The sequence below is a fragment of the Paramormyrops kingsleyae genome, chromosome 2 (assembly GCF_048594095.1).
Source record: "Paramormyrops kingsleyae isolate MSU_618 chromosome 2, PKINGS_0.4, whole genome shotgun sequence".
In the NCBI taxonomy this organism is placed as follows: Eukaryota; Metazoa; Chordata; class Actinopteri; order Osteoglossiformes; family Mormyridae; genus Paramormyrops; species Paramormyrops kingsleyae.
In genome coordinates, this window is record NC_132798.1 from 28,954,938 (window position 1) to 28,977,395 (window position 22,458).

General features: G+C 39.7%; 1 long non-coding RNA gene across 1 annotated transcript; it reads left to right on the forward strand.

Moving 5' to 3' along the window:
* Positions 1 to 674: 674 nt before the first annotated feature.
* Positions 675 to 22,216, forward strand: LOC111847257 (uncharacterized). Its single transcript, XR_002839058.2, has 4 exons — positions 675 to 774; positions 17,538 to 17,575; positions 18,416 to 18,570; positions 22,166 to 22,216. It is a non-coding gene; the product is annotated as an uncharacterized lncRNA (long non-coding RNA).
* Positions 22,217 to 22,458: the final 242 nt, after the last annotated feature.

The window sequence follows — 22,458 nt, forward strand, 5'->3', positions numbered from 1 at the left end:
GAGTTCGAGGACTGAGTGTAATTGTGCATTAGCCAATATTATCCTCCTTAGCCAAGGGGCAAGAAAGAAGGGATTAATAAATATTAGCATTTGAAAAGCCTAATAAAACACGTTTGGGCAAAAATTGTGCTCAAATTAGATTTGACAGGAGCCCAACATTCTGACACTGTGCTACAGTCAAGCACGCTTCTTGGCAGAGTTGAAGAGAGTACTGGACTGATGGAAAAACAGACAAAGAAAAGCAGGTGAATATAGGCACATAGACCAGGATGTCTGAGTATATATTTATCTATCTATCTTTCTAAATATAAAAATACAGTATATAATAAGAATAATAATAATAATATTACCCCTTTGCTTTTTGCTATTATATTTTTCTAAACATTCAAAGGCCACTTAAGGGGGGAACGCTGCTCATTTAGCTAGCATATTTCCCAGACAACTGCAGGCTGGGCCATGCTTACAATCTAGCTCACCTTTAATAGTTTACCTTTATTTGCTTATTTACCCCTCTTCATTTATAATGCTTACTAATGCACCGATAACAACAGGTAATGGGATCTTTAAGCTGCTCATTTGAAAAGCAGAACAGGATAAAAAAAAGGCAGTGCACGCGTGACTGAAAGGGTTATTAACTCCGAGTGCATCCCTATTTCTCACTCCCTCAAAGCGCACCAACAGCTCTGCTGTAAATATTACAACGGGGCTCACCGATAACGGCGTTGCAGGGAACTACGGAGGAGCCACCTAATTGCCCGATTAGAATGCGAAAGGGTGAGGAAAACCACTGCTCGGATTTTGCTGTCACAATTTTGCTTTCAGTTCAAAAGGATTCCAGTTTTACAGAAGTCAGACTATTTAATGCTAAACCTAAAACCGCTTGCTGTTAGCTAATGATTGCAAACAATAAAAGTAATGATAAAAACACATTTAATCCGTTTTCACAAATACACTAATACATTAAAATAGATATCAAGTAAGGAGACATTGTAGTGTTTCATAACTCCATGTTAAACTAGCAAGAAACTCCAAAATAAGCTAGAATATTGCACTGTATTTCTTGCACAAATCAGCCTTCCTGACATTTAACATGAGTTCAAATTTCATGAGTTTTGAATGAGAAACAAAACTGATGCAGTACTTCATTTTTGGCATGTTTCTCACTCAGCTCATGTGATTAGTGGAATTGTGTAAAATATTAGTGGAATTTTGGAATGTTGTTGGTGGCCATGATGGAATCTCTCCAGCAAACAGTTGGTTATTATGGTGGCCATGAGGCTGCACTAATGTCATCCATTTGATGAACATTCCAAACCATAATGTAAAAAGTTAGTCATGGACCCATTCATTGTTTGTAAAATACTGTAACTAACTGACATTTAAACTGTTTACCTGATCTTGTTTAAAATCTAGGCTATGATGAGCCCACAGAGAGATAAAATAAAATCAAAAGTAAAATTATAACCATATGGCACTGTAACACTTGAGGGAGGTGCAGTGTTTCACTGCTTGGCATTGAAACCTCACACTTCCAGGGTTGTGGTTATGATTAGTTACCTGTGTTTCGTTTGCATGCTGTCTATATATATATACATGAATTAACAGATTGTTTCCAGGTGCTCCAATTTCCTCTCGTAGTCTATACAGTATAAAGTGAATCAATAGTGTTTGATTGTGTAACTATGGCATTGCATGAAAAACATCTCTCACCTTCTGTCCTGTCCTGCCTGGGACAGATTACAGGTTTACGGATGAATGGAATTGATTTAATATCTCACCTGAGCTTACATTGTTATAGACAATATGGTGTCATATAATGAATAAGGATGCTTTTTATTATGCAAAGGTATATTTTGATGATGAACATTAAGCTAACTTTCTAAAAGCATGTGTGGAAATTAGAATAGAAAGGGAGACAGCAGATGAACAATCCATCTATCAATCCATTTCCTATACCCACTTATCCATATCATTTGATATTTTGCTTTGGAAAGCATTAGAACGAAAATCGAATGAAACCTGATTTTATGAAGCATGCTGTTGATTTGGCTATAGAACAAAGCAACTGCAACTACGTTTCTGGTGATGTTCTACAACTACGACTAAATTAATTGTGGGTGAGAAGTCACAAACGATTGCAGTGAAGTATATGAGTTAGCACCAATACATACAGCATGACTTACGATAATCCTCTGTGTGGAAATTAATGGGAAAGGATAGATCAGAAACAGACTGTTGACAAAACAGTAATAAATTATATTGCTGAAGAGAGGGAGTACAGAGAGTTATACTGCAGAAGACAGTCAACATACATGCCGGTTCTGTGGGAGAAGAAGATAGCAATATTTTTGGGCTATTGCATTGTCCTGACCAGAAGAAATTTTAGCAATTATTCCAATGGGATATGCGCTGGCTCCTAAAGTTCAGAGATAGTGAACATTGGAGGCTGGAAACTCAAAAGTGTGTGCAGATGTTTTCTTCTGGGAGCAGTTCAATGATGGAGGTTTAGTAGCTGACTGGTTGTGGCATATACAGTAGTATGCAAAAGTTTGGGCACCCCTCGATAAATAACATATTTTGGTCATTTTTTAATGGAAAAGATGTAAGCAGTCTCTGTAGGAAATGGAAAAAAATGCACAATATTTTCAGCAAACCTTGATGCATAGTTACTTTTTATGTCATAAATTGAACAAAGATAAAAAATAAAAACATTATTATGGCACTCTGCAAAAGTTTGGGCACCCTAAGAGTTCCAAAGTCTCAGATTCAATGTTTGGTGAAAATATTGTGCATTTCCTATAGAGACTGTGTTTACATCTTTTCAATTAAAAAATGACCAAAATATGTTATTTATCGAGGGGTCCCCAAACTTTTGCATACTACTGTATTTTAATATTCACAGTAAAAAATGTTCTTCTCTGGGTTCTTTGGTGTCATGGTATGAGTTCTCAGTACTGGTATATGCGCCACATTACAACATTTTGGTCAACGATGGACCACATACACGATAGTGGTCCCATAACATTATATTGTAATGGAATTGATAAATTGCTATCGCCTAGTGACATCATAGCCTTCATAACGTCACAGCACAACGCATTACTCACATGTTTGTGGTGATACTGGTGTCAACATACCTATTCCAGTCAGTATAGCACATACAATTACGTACGGTGCATAATACTTGTTCACACAGTGCCGAAAATGCCTAACGATGCATATTAGAGAACCTATGCTCATCACAAAGTGACGAATGAGTGCATGGAATATGGATAGATAATATTACTATTACTTCACATTATTGACATAAAAGAGTAGTGTAGGACATGTTGGACTCCTAAGCCAGACAGCTACTTAAAGAACATATAACCTCTATTATATTATATTATATTATATTATAATAATGTTCTTATTTTCTGGAAGATTTTAGTATCACTGCGAAATAGGTAAATTATTGGGATACCCATATAGATTCATATATATTTTGCAATAAATCCAATTGTTTTAGCTAGCTAGGTAAGTCATACTTCATCAAAGGAAACTTTGCAGAATAAAAGAATATAATCCCCAAGGTTTTGTTCTTGATGACATCACAATTATATAGTCCGCAATGTCAGTGTATTCGCAATCGAATGAGGTGCAGGCAGGAATGAGGCGTATCTCCTGGCAAGAGGAGAAATGGAGATCTAAAAGACAAGAAAAAGCTGTTTACTAATGAGACCACCATCCATTTGGATCCCTGAATATACATCATCAGTCACATGAGCAAATCTGTCCTTGTTCGTTTTCTTATGAATTGTAAAGAACCAAAGCAATGCGGTGTCCCAGTGAGTAGCACCGATAGCCATGACTCCGGCTGCTGGCTTTGTGTCAGTGGACTTTCTTCTCCCTGTGTGTGTGCAGGTTTCCTCCAAATGCTTCAGGTGTCTCCCTCAGTCTGGAAATAGGTGACTTGATATCTCTGAGTCGTGTACAATATGTGTGTGCTCTGCTGTAGGCAGGGATATTGTCCAAGGCGTCCTTTCCCTTGTCTCCTGTATCACGCTAGATAATCTGCACGGACGATAGATGGATTCCATCCATCCATTCCATTTCCATTCCCTCTCGTTCCTGTACAGGGTTGCGAGGGTCCAGAGCCTATCCAAGAAGCTACTGGTGTAAGGCAGGGATTAACCCAGGATGGGGCACCAACCCATTGCAGAGCACACAACCCATTCAGACGCACATTCACACCTACGGACAATACCGGCAAGTCCGATTCACTTTAGCAAGTTTTTGGACTGTAGGAGGAAACCAGATAGATGGATATAAATAATGAATAAAAACACTACTGTGACTCAATACATTGTTATATAAACATCAAAATTCCATTACAATAAGTAGAATTTTGGCTTATTTAATTCACACAATTTTTTTTGTAAACTTTTCAGTCAGTTGAAAACATTCTTGAAAGAGTCATTCCATTTATAGTTTTAATCTGTGTGATTAAATTTTAATTATACAACAGAACAAAATCATTTAACCTGAAGAAAGGGTAGCTCACATTCAGGAGCCACCGAATTCCCTTCAAATAAATAGATCAGTATTTGAATTCCATCAAGATTTATTTGCTGTGCAGTGCTAAGACCCGGTCTAACTAAAAGGGTAGCTTAGTGCTAAATGTCAGAGGATATTCAGGTCAGTACAGGGTCTTATATGCCAAACTGTGGGTGTGAGAGAAAGGACATGGAAAGGTTAAGGGAAGATTATGGTTTGACTATTGCAGCCTGTTCTTCTGCTTTCACTTCACTTAGACTATGGCCAAGATTATGATAAAACTTGAAAGTTGAAAATTAGGATGCCTTCCAAAGCACAGTTCGTTAAATGCTGCTGTTTAGGATATAGAGTATAGACCATTTAGTGCTGGATGGAGCATTGTGTGTTTTTGTGTAATAAAACATGTTTCTAAAAAGGCTTCTGAGCGAGGATAAAGTTATTCACATCTGATTTGGTCTCTATGATGATGTACTCCTAATGAATCCACATTTGTAGAGATCCAAGTGGTTTTTTAAGGAACAAATTACTTAAATAGGGGACAAATAACAGCGATGCAGAGATACTGTAGTTCCACTCAACATTATGAAAGGCCATTGAATTTATGTCTGCAGTGGAGGCAAGAGTGCATTGCAGAATGTTTGAACACCGGCTGTGTTATTTCAGCACAACAGTTTTACAATCATGCAGCAGTTGGCTTTTACCCATTTGAATGCTCTGAATTCATGAAGTTAATAATAGTAGAATAGGGTGCTGGGACATTTGTGCAGCCTACTCAGGCCTATATGTATGACAGTAGCTGCTTGCTCTCAACCCTTAAAAGAAATTTAGCTGCATTTCAGTTTATGCTTATCCTGATTAAAAAAAACCTGCCCTTTCATCTTAAATGATACAAGCCAGAAGTATTAATTCTAGCTCTTAGGCTACTATTAGTGGTTGAAAGACTTCATAGGTCTTTACTTTAGAAGAGGACAGAGTTAATGTTCAATTAATTCTTAATAAGGACATTTGATTGCAACAGTAACATTAAGAATAACTTCCACTGAGGTGCAATTTTGTTTTTTTCCACATCGTGCACAAATACCAATATGAAATTGTTTGGAATGGTCTTCCAGATATTCAAATAAATAAATGTTTTTCTTTTCCTTTGTCATCAAAGGAGCTAAGCTATGCTTAAATTAAATACTAAAAGGAATTTAGGAATTTAAACATTACATGCAACTCATTGTTGAATAAACTTGACTAAAATTGTTGAAAAAAACTGACCGTATCTATATAATTCATGGTTTGAGTTAAATGAAAATTAAGAACTGAATATACATATTTTCAGTAAAAAAAGACTATATATTTTTGAGTAAAAATACTTTTATATGTTTCCTTGTTACAGTAACTGGGGAAGTATGTGTCTTTGTAGGTTCGGTCCATGTTAGGACCTGTGTTTGGAAACTCCCTGTTTCAAATCCCACTGTTGGCCGAGTGATTTCACCATTAGGTTCTTGATCGTGGGCCATTACCCTAATTGCTCTAGGGACTGGCTGGCCCTGTCTTCTCAGTTGAACATCACTTTGGAAGAAGTTCACTGCTCAATAAATGTATAAAAAGTAGTTCTAACTGAATTTCGCTTTCTTTCATTAAATAAAAAACATTTCTATGCAATAATAATATTCATCTTTCATAGTTTGACGTGGTAGGGTTATCTTATTGATGAGTATTAATCTATTTGTATGTTTTTACAGCAAAATATTTTTTTATCATCATATATAGCGCTGCCTCTCTGTGCATAAGCCCAGGCAGTCTGTTTGATGTTACTTTTAGATAGCTGATGACTATCAGGAGAGTTAAGAAGATTATAAAGGGCGATCTCGGCGAGTAAATTTGCATGCGTACCTTATCTCATTAGATACTTATCGTCCCCTTGCTGCAGACAGGCTGACCAGCACACATTCACACTCTCTTGTCCTTTTATGACATCCAGAGGTATCAGTACTGAAACGGTGCTGCAGGCTCTCACTAAAGCATGACTAAAACTATTTTTTTTGCATTTAATGCATTTTCCCCCATTTTTCTTCTGATTGTGTAAATGCAGGACCAATGTGAGCTGAAAATTACCTTTATCCTTAACGGAATTTAATTTAGATTTAAATGTTCTGCATGCCCTCCATCTCCAAAAACATATTGAATGTATTTTGCCTGGAATGAAATTGATTTAATTTGATTACATGATTAAAAATTCAACATTTAAGGGAAGCTGACTCTGTAAATTGACAGATGTTATATGTATTAAGGGTAAAGTTCATTTTAACAGGCTTTAAGCTGAAAGATTTTGGATCCTGAGTGAATGCAGAGCAGAGGATATGAAAAACAATACAAAAACCAACCTAATGACACATATACTGTACAGAATAACAAACCCAAAATTACACATAGAAATATATGAAGCACGCAGCAAATTTGGAAGTAGCTAACTATACCAGTTATTACTTTATAACTAGCATGCATTAACTAGTGTATTCAATAATTATACTGACATACTGACAATTATGATGTCTGAGTAGGTATGAGACACCGGCCATGTGTAAAGCTGAGAGCAGGAGCGATTGCTCCGATCTCCATACCTTCCACACTCACTTTCAGAGCAGTGGAAAGCACTTGGCTTATTCAAGATGGTCTCCATGGAGTTAAGACTGATTAAGACCATGTCACATTTTATCACCATGACCAAGTACCAATAATGCATAGTCCAGTGATCACAGGGTCCAGATATGAAGATTCTCCGTATTGTTGTCCACTGTACACCCTACAGAACATCAGTCTGTCCTGGTAACTGCATTCCACCACTGGCAAGCAACAGTGGGCCCTCTCACCATCTCATCTAAAAACAAAATGTCACATAGTATGTTTTATTATAAGCAAAAGGTCAATGTAAATTATCCATCCATTTTCTGTTAACAGTGTCCAATACAGGGTCACAGTGAGTCTGCAGCCAGGATCCAGAGGACACAAGGCAGGGGACAACTGGCTCAGTTAGACTGTATGAGAAGTATAACAAATCCAATACTGTTCTTCTGCAGAGCTTTATGCATATAGAATAACCATTATATGCATCAATTATTCTAGACAAATTTGGTAGTCATTTTAAACAAAACCAAATTCATTTAATTGCTGTGATCTCACAGCGCATAGTTGTTGCAATTTGTAATACATGTTTTAATAAGTATATTTTAATAAAAATTGCATGACACAAGTTTTACTGAATTCTGTGCAAGAACAAAGTCCTTTTGATTTCTGCTGTCTTTAACGTTATCAGTGCTAATAGAACATTAGCATATTGCAACAGCCATGAGCTTTACTCATCATAAAGCCTGTAAGTTTGTCCTATGATTCTTTTTCCCGACATTTTTCCCCGTTAATTCCTTTGTTAAAGCAGACAGTAATGGAATGGTTCTTGATTCCTCTGGGAAAGTGCTCTGCCTGTCCCCATATCCTGCTCCGCTGTGCCTTGGGCCTTGCAGATGTAGCTGCTATGTGTTTATAAGAGCAATGCATCTTTGAACGGGATGCCTCTCTCTCAATTTCCATGTTATAGCTAGAGGGTTGCCTTTTTCTATTCTCTTTCTAACTTTACTTTTTTATTCCTCTCATTCAAGCCTTACTTTAAGGAAGGAAGCTGCTATATTAAGTGTTCCTTTATTTCTTGCCGTTTTACAAAACAGTTTATGTACTTCTGATTCTCTGTGAGTCAGCATGAAACGCAGTCATCTTTTCATCCTTACATCCTCCAACCCCCAGGATTCATCTTGCACTCAGGAGAAGCATAATACTCCTTTTTAATGCTTTTCTTTATGTTTTTTTTTTTAAGTTTTCTGGAAGTTTCTTGAAAATTCTTTATTCATTATTTTGTTGGTTGTTTTCCTGTTTTGAGAAATATTATATGCTTTTCACTTTCCCTCTGTGAGTGTTAAACTCACTCTGAGTCACCCGTGTCCAAATCAGGCCCAAACGTGGGTTTCAGAAACTTTTCATTTCAGGCCTACATAAAGTAACAAGCCATTATACAAACCTACACTGCTTCCTGACTATGCGACTGAAGCCGGAACAACAGTTCATATGAAACAAGGAAATAATTCCTTCGAGTAGCGCAGTAAAGTGCCCATTTGTGTCTATAGTGGAATCTTTGGAGGTTAATATTTGCAAGATTATATTTGTTCAACACTGGTGATAGGGAGGTACCCACAGCCAAATTGCATAATAAAGTATTAATAATTTTATTAAAAACGGAGTATTTGACGGAACCATTCAGATATTATTGTAGAAGGAAATGGCCTGTTCAGCAGTAAGATATACAAAGTATTATGTTAGATCAGATCTTTCCTTGCATTAATTTATTTTAATGGTATTACAGTTGTTATCTGTTTGCTTCTGATATTGAAAGAGGCTCAAGCTTTCCTTCTTGAGTCCTGGTAGATTTAATCTTCATCAATATGAAAAGTAAATATTAATATGTGGGGAAAGAGGAACTGATAAAGGTATTAAAAATTACATTTTTCATGGTATGTAGCATGGCAGTTGAGGACATAAATATTCCATATCAGTGCCAGAAGGGACTCTGCTGTTGTACCTTAGAAAAATACTCACGTTTTGTTTTTTGTTTTTTTTACTGCTTCAGTAAAATGCTTTGCTGCACACATTGGAAGAAACCATATGTAAATTAAATCTGTGCTTAAGCAAATACCAGCAGTCCATTAATTTTCTTAATTCATTAAAATAATCTTATCAACCCCATTTCTTTCTCGTATGCCGATAATTATTTTCACTACATTGTTCTTTAGGAAGTCCTATGGAAGATGAATAGAATTTAATTGCCCTTGACTTTTCTTGACTATTTCTGGTCCTTCCGAAACTGTGCTCTAGCTGACAGCAGTAATAGTGCATTTCAGAGGTCGGCTCAAGTGAGTGAGAATGTGGTTATTTATTACTGCAGTATGACAAAATAATCCGTCTATACAAGGATGTCAGAAAAGGCAACGTTCCCTGTAAAACAGGTAGGGGGTAACATTAAGGTTGCATCCATTGATAGGTCATTTCCTTTTGCTCATTTTGGTACAGCGGCTGTATCAGTGAGGCTAGGGCTAGGATGGAAGTGCCTAGCATGGAGAGGGATTAACTGAGACTCAGAAAGATAAGACAGGAAGTGGAGGTGGGCCAGGCTTTACTTATGACACATGCACTCGAATGTCATTTAGCGCTTGCCATAATTCAACCTGCTACAATCCGTCTGACCTTAAGCTATTCTCAAAATTTGGACCCGTGACGCCTCTGTCAGATTTGCAATAGCAGCACAGCTCAGATACACGCTGCCTTCTCTGTTGAGCTGTTTGGGAAGTGTATCACACCAGCTGCATAAGGTGCAAGAAACTGTTTGCCGATTGGCTGTAGGGTGTTGAGGTCGGGGAGAGGAGGTATGTGATACAGCCATTAAACTTACATTAAAAAAAATACATACAGAATGGAAGAACTATTAAAAATGATTAAATGGAACTTATGCCTACTACATGTCACACGCTGCTTCGAGAAGGGACACCATGTGAACACAGACACTGCCTTTGTGCCTGTCTGTCTTCAGGGCTGTACTGAGGCAGTGTGAAAAGTTCTGCCCCTGTTCATTGCTGTGAACCCACCTAATGCCTTATTTATGAGGACCTCTTAAGGAAAATCTTTAGGTTCCGGTTTAGTCCTCACCACAGGTACATTAGTTGCCAGACAGAGGGTGGAAAAAAAAACTCCCATTTGAATTTGTTCCCCCGTTTTTGAGGCTGGAGGATCCGCAAATGTAAAACACAGTTTGAGGCTCACAATTGGCAGAGAGCAACTCATTTCAAGTTAGTCTCCAATGTGCTCTCTTTTTTCACCCGGGCAAAAAGATTTTAATTCAGATAGCCGACGTGGCGGCTTCCCTCTGTGGGCTTCTGCGCGCGCTGGGCTGACTGGGATTGCCGCAGAGAAGAGGAGAAGCAGAAAATGTGGGAAGGGGAGAGAGAAAAGCGTACAGCTGCTGTATGGGAGATGTACAATCCGTCTCATTCCAACCTGCATTTCTGGGTCACTAGAGACATTTAAACTGCACTTATAATTAACAGCTATTTTTAAACAGAAAAAAATGGAGCGCTGGCGAGGTACAAAAGCATTAAAATTGCCCCAGATTCGCTATTGAATAGAACACATCACAGCAATATGCAGCTACATCAAAGTAAGAGCAGAGAAAGAAGAGACAGAGGCGATCAGTAGGGATAAATTGTTCCCTTTATAATGATGGAAGAATAGGCCTCTTTGCAGCTGAAACAATTTAATAACTGCATTCATTACAGTGGTGTCCACTGTCAGCTGTATTCTTTATTCTTTCTTTTTTGTATAGTGGCAGCGATGTAGGTTCTTGTGGTCGTGCGTGTGTGTGTGTGTGCTGTTAACCCAAAATGAAGATATACCACTGCTGACATTCCCACATGAAGAACCCACAGAAGGCCCAGCAGTTATCCAAAGGCCCCCTCTAGCCTCTGCTCAGTCCCTGCTGCTAATTATAAGGAATGCCAATGATCTGTCCTAAAGCAAGCACAGATAGTTGTGCCTTTTGTTGCTTTATGTGTGCATTTATTTATTATTCTGTGCGTTCATTCAGGCTTACATCGCTCAAAGGGAAAACTTACCATGCAGCCTGATATGTTTTTATTATTTTTTTAAATTTTGCTTTTTTTGAATGACATACTAATGATGCGGACGAAATTGACGCAGGATTATCTGGCCCTAAATTTTTTTAATAGATTTTGTTCCTTTGTGTTATTCATATTTTTCTTGCACCTGTATTAGAATTAGGTGGGTCCTGCTGCGGTTCCAGTCCCTTTTTTTAATGCACAGTTTAGTAATGCTGCCCTGATATAGGCTGCATGTTTGTTGCCATAGCTACCGGTGCTTACGGTTATCTGCTTCCCCTGATTTCCCCGCATCATTGTTATGTCACCTGTTGTACATGAAGTCTTGGAATTCACTGAATCAGCTGAAGAGTGCTCGCACCAGGATGCCACAGCGTGCTAGTATAAATTATTAAACAACATTTTTCACTGCACATTATTTTCCACTTCCCTGAATGAAATGTGTTGTACAATGTACTACCTACATTTAATATGAAGTGTCAGACCATTTTATTGTCATATTTCCCCCTTGTGTAGCACTCACAAAGAATACGCAACATTTGGGGAGGGGGGTAAATTATGTTTCTGAAATATTAGATAAGCAGTTCTGTCCCATTCTTCAAGCTTACTCTACAGAAGCAAGGCAAGAGAGGCGTTATCATGTCATCCCTCAAGTGTAGAATTCAGTGGAAATAGCCCTTAAAGGCAATTAAAATGACATTCATCACCTACAAAATATTTGAATTTCAGGATAAAATGTTTATTTTCACTGGGCTGTTTGCCTGTGAGTGAATACAATGTTTTTCCTTAAATCTGTTTCACTGTTGTTTCTGTCTCTTTTGATTTTGTTATATTTTATCTGAATAGGAAAATAGTAACTTGCTACAGTCTTTTGTGCGGCGGTTTTTTAAATATTTTTCGTCAAGGCTGTATGGCCTTGATCGCTCTGTTATGACAAAGCCAGCGCTCGCTGACAAGAAGCAGCTGATAAATGAGCTGCTTTGTGCTTCGAAAAAAGAAAATAGTAATAAGTCCATCGCTCAGTAAAGTTCTGTGCAACAGTAAGCATTATGGGTAATTTTACAGAACAGAACATAAATGTCAGTCTCTGGACACCGTAAGACAAAACCTCTATCCCCTCAGCTATTTCCTGACATACATTCACAGACAAACAGCCTTCCAGCAAGGCAATTATATGATGACATCCTAGGTTGTTTGCAGCACCTGTTGTGTAATTTAAGATGACAGCCACACACCCACCTATGTTCATGCCATTACTTAATCTTTGTCATCTTCTCTCAAAATTTGAAAGTGCGTGAAATTGCTTTTAATTTTTGAAAGAGAATAGTTTGTGAGTATGAAGTCAAAATCTAGACTATTTTCATTATATAAATGTATCAATAAAACGTAAGTAATGACGAGGGCAGAGGCATGATGGGACACATATTTTTCCCTTTATAACAATTTAAAAATCTTTTATTTGCCTAGTAATAATCCATGTGCTAGGTATACCAGCAACCAGATTATGTGGACGGCAGTAGCTCTGGCTCTGTGCAGGATCCGAGCACTTTCATTTATATAAAAAACCCGTATTGGGTGCTTTGAGTTATTTTAGGACATATTTTAATCTGCACATTTAAAGTTTAGCTATTTCGTATGGACGATTTCAATTATCTTTGGTTAGTTACAATTTTAGAATGGCCACATTTCTATAGACTTTTAGCAGGAAAATACACAATGGCTTTATTTATGTAAGCTATAAATGTAAAACAGACAAAGGAGCGCTTGAGTGCAGTTATGATGCATCCTTGACCGTAACAGAAAGGCCCGGTTCTTCACAACCTCCCAACAACAGGTCAACAGCTTCGCACATCCAGCGAGCCACAATTAGCGAGCTGCTCCCTTTGATTGTGTCCATGCCTGAGGAACTCAGGGATGGCCGGCTGCCGGCGGCAAGAATGGGGGGACCTGGCAATGGAAGAGAGGAATGCCTCTCCGAGACGGGCGATGTGGGCTCTTTGCGGGACTCCTCACAGCGGGGTCAGTATGACAAGTGTGCTTAAAGGTTATTATCAAGCTCCCCCCCTTTTCCCCGCGTCTTATTATGTCTTTCTGGACGGATCTTCACACTTGCTCAATAGCACGGGTGTGATTGCCTGCACATTGAGGAATGGAACTTAAGGCATGAGCCCCTAAGGCAAACAGCCCGGCACTGAAGAAGTAAACAAACCCTGTAGTGTTCAGTTAGCCCGTCCGTGTCCTCTATGTGATATTTATTCAGACACACATCATGTCTTAGCAGGTGTTTGTTGTATTTTTAATACCCAAATTTTTTGTTTTATTTGTGATTTTTTTGTTAAAGTTACCACCTCGAAAATAATTTTAGATAAATCACCAAATTTGTGTTTGTTTTCGCTGTTATCTTGGTTTTTTTTTTTGTCAAAAATGGATATCGGGGTCTTGCCTGCCTCCTCTGCTCACCAAAGTGAAGAATGTTGTCCACTAAAGAGATTTTGCATTCAATCCCCCCCCTGCCCCCCCCCCCCCCCACCAAACCTCATCCAGCACCTTCCTTTTCTGGCTTAAAATGCACCTTCCCCCTAAAGGTCAGGTTGGTCACACATCTGCGTGTGAAATGTGACCCCCTCTGACATGCCGGGGGCTTCCTTAAGCCCCGCAAACCCTTTTATTCTGCGGAGTGTCAGGCCTAACAAGCTGCCCGCCAGGCCCACACCAAAAGTGGCAGCCGCCCCTCACTGCTCCGCGGCAGCGGCCGTAATAAATTATTGCTTCCACAAGATGAAATTGTTACCCTGCATGGCCTGTAACAAATTACAGTTTTCAACAGCGGCGTGGGCTGTGGGCTGGGCCTGTCCCGGAGGTTTAACCAATGGGCTGCACGCAGCACAATGGCTGCCGAGTCTGGTCTTTTTCACTCCTGAATTAAGTCCTAAAGCACAATGCTTGCTATTCACAGCAAGTGGCAGACCTTACGCTGTCCTTTTCTACCCAACTGGCAGGCAGCTCCGAGCGGGACGGGGAGGGGCACTGAAGTGGAAGCTGCTGAGAGCGGATAGCGGCCTCTCCCCAGCTGAATAGCGGCCTGACCGGGGGCTCTCGCTGCTCCGTCCCTCATTCCTCAATCCCTCAGAGTACAGCATATAGTCAAAAAACCCCAAAGCCAGACACAGGCAGTCAAATTTCAGGATTAAAAAAGAAAAAAAAAAATGTGTAAAATTCTCTGTACCTAAAGATAAGCATTCTGTATGACAGAGTGTTGTATTTGTGACATACACAGCTATGGGCAGTTCAGCATGTAGTGAAATGCTTGGTCGTTAACGGGAAACATAAGAATGAAAGAGATAAAAGGTCATTAAACATTAAACATGGACAAGAATCATGAGCAGCCATAAATAATGTACAATTAGCAGCAATGTGACAGGTGGTACTGCAAAGTGTGCAAAGTGTGCAAAGTGTGAGATGAATATATATATATATATTCATCTCACACAATATGTATATATATATGTGTGTGTGTGTGTGTGTGTATATATATATTCATGTTTATTATATGAGATACTTATTGATGAAGCTGTGCAAAGCAAATAAATACGGTAATATTAGTAATTACACTGAATAAAAATTCCCTTGCTAACTTCTGTGACGTAACAGTATTTCATACAGCACATCTACAGCACAACTAGTTGGAGTTATTATATCTTAATTTATTCAGAAAAAGAACCAATGGGTTTAAGAAATTCAATCCAGCCATTTTACATGACAGCTTTTGACAGAGTACAGTACCTGCAGAGTACTTCTCAAATGGGAGGGATAAGTTAAACTTTGTATCTGGCAGAACAGTGCAGATCACTCACTTGGGGTGTGTAAAATGTTACCTGACACTGCTAGAGAGGGACATAATTAAAGGTTGAGTTTGTCAGACAAAGATGGAAGCTATTAGCTGCATGCGTTATACCAGATCCCATGTGGTCACAAAGAACAACCTCACGCACACACACACACACACACACAAACACACACACGCCCCTTTTCTAGCTGCCAGAGTAATGGGCTATGTGCCACTGTTTATGTGAGTAGCCATGTTGGAAGGAAATTCAGTCTGTAACATAAAGTAGTGGTGTCATTTTTACAACTTAAATTAAGTACAGAATGTTTGTCAGTTACTCTCCATCCATTTTCTAATCACTTATCCCAGTTCCTGAGAGTATAGGGTCTGGAGCAACAACCCCGGATGGCACACATCACGTGACTGCACTTCTGCACTTCTTTGGACTGCAGGAGAAAGTCAGAGTGACCAGACGAAAGCCACCCAACATGGAGAGAACATGCAAACTGCATTCCCAAAGAACAGGGCCCTACAGTTACAACAAAAGCATTTCTACAGTCATAGGACACAAAACCTGTTTTTTTTTTTGCTTTCTTAAATGATTGTTCCTTTTGAAGATTATCTTACGTTTTTAAAAATCAGTCTGACGTTTATTACAGTTGCTTTTGCATTAGTTTTGCATGCACTCTCTGGGACAATCATAATCATTCATGTCCTTGATGTTGGACTCACACATAAACTGTAAAACGTGGTGCATTTGTGAGAAATTAAACAAAAATGAGGAGTGGACAGGGGAGAAGCGAACAAGAATTGGTCAGCAAAACACATTTGTCTTCAGTTGCACTGAAATATTTCAGATTCCATGGAGACGATACTGAGCAAAAGCAAGGTGTAGACACTGCTTGTGTCTGCTGACATAACTCACAACAACACCACCAACTTATTTCACACACTCTGTTTCAGGGGCAGTCAACCCTAACTCTGGGGTGCCAGTATCTGGCAGGTTTTCTATCCCAGCTGATAAGTTACTATCTGTCTGAGATCCACTCTGGGATCAGGGTTGTCTACCCCTATTCTAATGATATATAATAACAGGTTCTATTTGGTTATAGATTAGCTATCAGTTATCATAGTTTTCGGTGTTTTCTATTTAGTGGTTTAAAAAAATTGATTGGGTTTTCACTGAAAAGATGTGCAAACTTCACAAGTGGCAGAATTCCACACTATTGATTTGTCATCAACTCTTGCAGAAACTTGCAGAGTAATTAAAGAATCTGTACAAGGTGTTTGTCTTTTTGTTTTATTTCAGTGGAGAATATGAATGTACAGCTTCTTTGTGACGCATGAGAAATATCTCATACAACAGCAATTTTTTCCACCAAGAAACATCACATTAATACAAAGCCATTGCCTAATTTGTGGTTTGAAAGCATTAAAGCCTTTGGATGAAAAATGTAAAAAAGCAGTACAGAGTCAGCGGAATTTCCATTAATATACTGTAATTCTAGAAAGTACTGCACTGGAATATGCACCATGAACATAGCGAGAATTTGTGGAGGTGCTAAAGATGCTTTAAACCTGTTGGAAATCTTCGACGTTCTGTGAGTATTGTTTTTAGAGGCATAGCGATTGAGATCACTTGGACAGTTAGAGTCTAAATGGTTTGGAGCAGGACATACCTGGAAAAACTTCCAGCAAGTAAATTATCTGTAGAATTATCTGAACTTACAGTGGCATATATCATTCCCATAGTCCATTGAGATTGATCTGGTGGGTAACACAGGAGGTTGTATTTTTACATTGTGTCTCTAGGGTGGAGGGATTTGAATCCCGGCTCAACTTGGCTTGTGAGGAGTTTGCATATTCTCCCAGTATCATGCTCTGGCTTCCTCCTGTGAGCAAAGACAGGCAGGTAGGATCATGAGTGTTCCTCAATTGGCCATAGTGTGCATGTGTATGTAAAGCCTGTAATGGGCTGGTATCCCAGCGAAGGTCTACCTCAGCCTTGCACCCAATGCTGTTTGGGATAGGTCCTGTGAGGCTGACCAGGGAAAACGTTTGGAACAAGGCTGCTCTTGATTTGGCTCTTCCATATTGTTTTATGCAGAAATGTATACTTGCTATAGCTAAGACAGCTAACAATCATTTGTTTGCATTCTGTATTGTATGACGTCTGTAAAAGGAGAGAACAGCTTTACTTCAACGAATAATATGAGAGCTTACAAAAGGTGATTGATGATCTTTAAAGCAGGCGGGATTGGTTCCATCTTTCTGCAGATTTTATCTCTGACTTGTTTGCAGTCATGTGCAATCACGGGGACTGGGGGAGTTAACAAGTGTTTGATGTATGATACTTGAGCTACTTTTGTCAGGACAGCATTTTGTTTTAAGTGGGGGGGAATCATGCCTGATACCTCACAGGAGTTGTGTATATATGCTCTCTGTTTATTTTTGTTTCTCTCCCTATTTTTCAGATGTTGGGGGTGTGTATTCCTGGGGGATGGGGCAAGAGGTGAGCCAGACATTTTTCCAGAGTCCTGCCAAAAAGAGAGGGAAAAAAACATTCTTCTCCCTCCTAAGGCCCATCCACCTAAGTCTGTCTTTTCCAGTAAAGATTAAAAGGGTTATGCACAGGGTAGAGTCCATGCCTCCCTTTGAGGACTCGACATCTTTGATAGTTTGCCAAGAGTGCACATCTTTTTAAATAATATCAATCAAGTTTATGGGATGTCCTGCTTGTCCGTTTTAACTGTTTTGTTCCACATGGACATATAAAACGACAACTTGCAAAAATATTCTTTTTAATAACTGTACTTCTGCTGTAGTTCTTTGAAAAGGCGCTGTCTGTTTCCCACTATATTAGATGAGCAGTTTCACCCGATGGATTGAACTTACCCACTATTTGTTTGCGCTCAGTACCCTGAAGAATAGCATGAGCATATTCAGGGAAGTACGTAAAGTTTTAGAAGTCTGGTTTAATTCTTAAGTTACAGTGCTTTTTGAGCTATACAGCAGAAGCCTACAGTGTAATGCAAGGATTAAAAGGTATCCCTATAAAAACCTGGGCTTACAACAAATACCTGCTATCTACAGGCACTAATTAAGATAGTATTGAGAGCAGGATGGAGGGTTGTTTTACATAATCACTCTACCAGCTGATGTGCCTACATTAGTTCTTTCCAAATTTGTTTGCTAACACAAGCTTTTGCATATTTTATAAATGCATGGGTTTCCGTTCCATGCTGCTGCTATTGCCTCTGCCTCTCTCTGTCTTCCTTTCTGTCTGGCTGTGTAAGATGGCATCTCCACCAGTCATTTCTGGCCAAAGGTGATTGATTGTTTCTCACTGCAGCCTGACAGGAAGTGGAGGAGCAGACCCCCGGGGGGGTTCAGGGACGCCGGTGCCACTTGATTAAGACCCTCCATGTAATCAGGCCTGCGGTGTGATCGCAATACACACAACAGCTCCTACGGCTCCTGAGACACCCGTAAACAAAGACGGAGCAGGTATGAGCAAGTACGCCTTATGATTACTATAACACTGAGGTGCAGATCAATCTCAGCATAAAATGTACAAAGTGCAAAGGTCTTTAAGTGCCCATCTTAAGTGCAAAATCAGACACATTTTAAACCTACACTCACCTAAAGGATTATTAGGAACACCTGTTCAATTTGTCATTAATGCAATTATCTAATCAACCAATCACATGGCAGTTGCTTCAATGCATTTAGGGGTGTGGTCCTGGTCAAGACAATCTCCTGAACTCCAAACTGAATGTCAGAATGGGAAAGAAAGGTGATTTAAGCAATTTTGAGCGTGGCATGGTTGTTGGTGCCAGACGGGCCGGTCTGAGTATTTCACAATCTGCTCAGTTACTGGGATTTTCACGCACAACCATTTCTAGGGTTTACAAAGAATGGTGTGCAAAGGGAAAAACATCCAGTATGCGGCAGTCCTGTGGGCAAAAATGCCTTGTTGATGCTAGAGGTCAGAGGAGAATGGGCCGACTGATTCAAGCTGATAGAAGAGCAACTTTGACTGAAATAACCACTCGTTACAACCGAGGTATGCAGCAAAGCATTTGTGAAGCCACAACACGCACAACCTTGAGGCGGATGGGCTACAACAGCAGAAGACCCCACCGGGTACCACTCATCTCCACTACAAATAGGAAAAAGAGGCTACAATTTGCACGAGCTCACCAAAATTGGACAGTTGAAGACTGGAAAAATGTTGCCTGGTCTGATGAGTCTCAATTTCTGTTGAGACATTCAAATGGTAGAGTCAGAATTTGGCGTAAACAGAATGAGAATATGGATCCATCATGCCTTGTTACCACTGTGCAGGCTGGTGGTGGTGGTGTAATGGTGTGGGGGATGTTTTCTTGGCACACTTTAGGCCCCTTAGTGTCAATTGGGCATCGTTTAAATGCCACGGCCTACCTGAGCATTGTTTATGACCACCATGTACCCATCCTCTGATGGCTACTTCCAGCAAGATAATGCACCATGTCACAAAGCTCGAATCATTTCAAATTGGCTTCTTGAACATAACAATGAGTTCACTGTACTACAATGGCCCCCACAGTCACCAGATCTCAACCCAATAGAGCATTTTTGGGATGTGGTGGAACGGGAGCTTCATGCCCTGGATGTGCATCCCACAAATCTCCATCAACTGCAAGATGCTATCCTATCAATATGGGCCAACATTTCTAAAGAATGCTTTCAGCACCTTGTTGAATCAGTGCCACGTAGAATTAAGGCAGTTCTGAAGGGGAAAGGGGGTCAAACACCGTATTAGTATGGTGTTCCTAATAATCCTTTAGGTGAGTGTATAGGTACTTTTATAGACAAACATCTTATTTTTTTGTGCCAAAACAAATTCAATCCTTTAAATGTGCTTGAAGCTCAGTAGACTAATAATTAATAGTCTCGATTGGGACATTATTATACAAAACATACAGCTATGACTTTTTGGAAATAGCAGTGGACAAAATTATAGTTATAAAGGTATTTTTTTACTGCTTTATGTTTTTCACTACCAAACATCGTTCACCCATTGACTGAAAGTATCCATACTGTCCAAACTGTCCAAACTGCAGCTAAGTTTCATACAAAGCTGATCATGCTAATGGCTTAGTGTGGTGTCCTTAGACCTTTAAAGCTCTGCGCCTGTGGTTTCCCTGGTTGTATTCAAGCTTTTCCTTCATTCTGCTCCTGGACATGCAGCTGGTCAGAATAACACAGGGATGTAATGTTTTAGATAATTTGTCCATTCTTGTGTGTCAGTCTTATTGTGTGTTCATATTAATTAGGTAAACTGAAAATTAGACTTCTAAGCCTCTACTATTCTCCTAAACCAGGATTTGCCAATTGCGGTCCCAGAGGGTCAGAATCCATCACAGTCTGCAGATTTCCCCACTCGGACACATTTTACAAGCTGTGATGCAAATTGGACTCCCCAGACCAGAAAGGGGGAACTCTGTCCTAAACTCTCTAAAGCCTCTAAATGAATAATGGTCTGTTAAATGTCCAATGTGTTCATTAGGACCTGCACCTGCATATTTGTGGGCTTGAGTTTCTGTATCTTCTATTCTGTGTGTATGAATCCAATTAGAGTGTCAGTTCAAATCCAGATTCAGATGAGCGACAGTTGTACTAAATGAGTAAAAGGAGTGCTGCATTCCCCTGCTTTGCTCCTCAAAAGTTACACTACATTTAGTCTCCGATTCCTAAACAATGCCAAATGTTTGACCCAATTAATTAAGATCCGAGCTTTAGTGCTTTGGTTAAAAAAAATGGATAGAATTATGAACATCAATAAATGCCAGGTCTTAATATTTACTTTCTGCGTCTCTGCCAATACAGCTACAGCTGTTGACTTGTGCCTCACTTGTCATACTGTTGGAAATTAATTCTGGAATCACAAAAAGGGATTATTGTAATGTGTGCAAAAATGAACTTGAGGGAATAAAATGCCACCGTAAAAATCTGGAGTAACACCAAAAAGCATCTGGTGCGACTATAAGCTTCCTTTGCAGGGTGTCACCCCTAGAGAGAGGGTTAGGGGCTCGGACATTCCAGAGGGACTCAAAGAGGAGCCGCTGCTCCTCTGCATCGAACGGAGCCAGCTGAGGTGGTTCAGGCATCTGTCTAGGATGCCTCTCTGGGGAGGTGCATGTCCAACAGCGAGGAGGCCCCAGGGCAGACCCTGGACACACTGGAGAGATTATATCTCGCAGCTGGCCGGGGAGCGTCTGAGTATCTCTCTGGAGGAGCTGGAGGAGGTGCCTGGGTTAGAGGGAGGTCTGTAACTGTAAGCATGTCTGCTCAGACTGCTGCCTCCATGACCTTGACCTGGCGGCGGACGATGGATGGATGGATGGATATCTATCTCTAGTGATATGTATCTGTACGGAAACTAGTATTTTAAGAACTGCATATTAGCCATTATGCTATCATATGGAATATTTGTAATGCTGTCACTGACATATTTGCCTTTCATGTTTACACCTGTGATGAATAAAGAATACAAAAATTATCACTGGATGCCTGCACCTGACTTCCATCTGCGACCAATTATGTGATGGGCTTTCTGCTGATTAGCATAAGAGAGACCAGTTGCACTTTGCTTACGACTCCGGGAAAGTGTCCATTGTCAGCTGATAGGCTTCCACAACCTGACGAGGGGGATCCTGTGCAACTGAACCAGCACGGGAGCAATCTGAAGTAAATAAATGCTGAACAAATGCACCACCAGGATGTATTTATGATTTGTGTGGGTTTTACTTCCATTATCCGCAGAGAGCTTAAGTGATGAGACATTAAATTGTCAGCTGCATCAGTTTGATTGTAGTAAAACATGAAAACATTGACTTTTGCCTTGTTAGAGAAATTTATTTTTCCCCAAATGACAATCCTTTAAGTAGCAGTCAGGCAGAGCGCCAGCACCCCGTGTCACACATCGCAGGTTGAAAACACAACACATATTTTAAAACGTTTTTTTTTAGGTTTGTGTGCCCATAGATCTTGCTGAATTGTAAGGTAATAAATGGTCCTGCATTGATTGATTTGGTCTCCATCTTTTTGCCGAGGGAAGGCGACAGCTCAGAAGAGAGAGAAGTCACCATCAGGGCTGCATGTCAGACAAGTGAGTATAATCAGTGTTGAATCTGCAAACCAGATATGTGACTGTCAACAGCTCGATCAAAAGAAAACGAGAATTACCGGAATATCCATTTGTGGTCATTTGCATGTATTTATAATTATGTTCTAAAACACAGTAAACTCGAAACAATAAACCTTGTTCTCAAAGTTTCTTTTATTTGCTATTAGATCTAACTGAGTGACTCAACAGTTTAGGCCTCTATACTTTGGATGAGATGGGTGCAG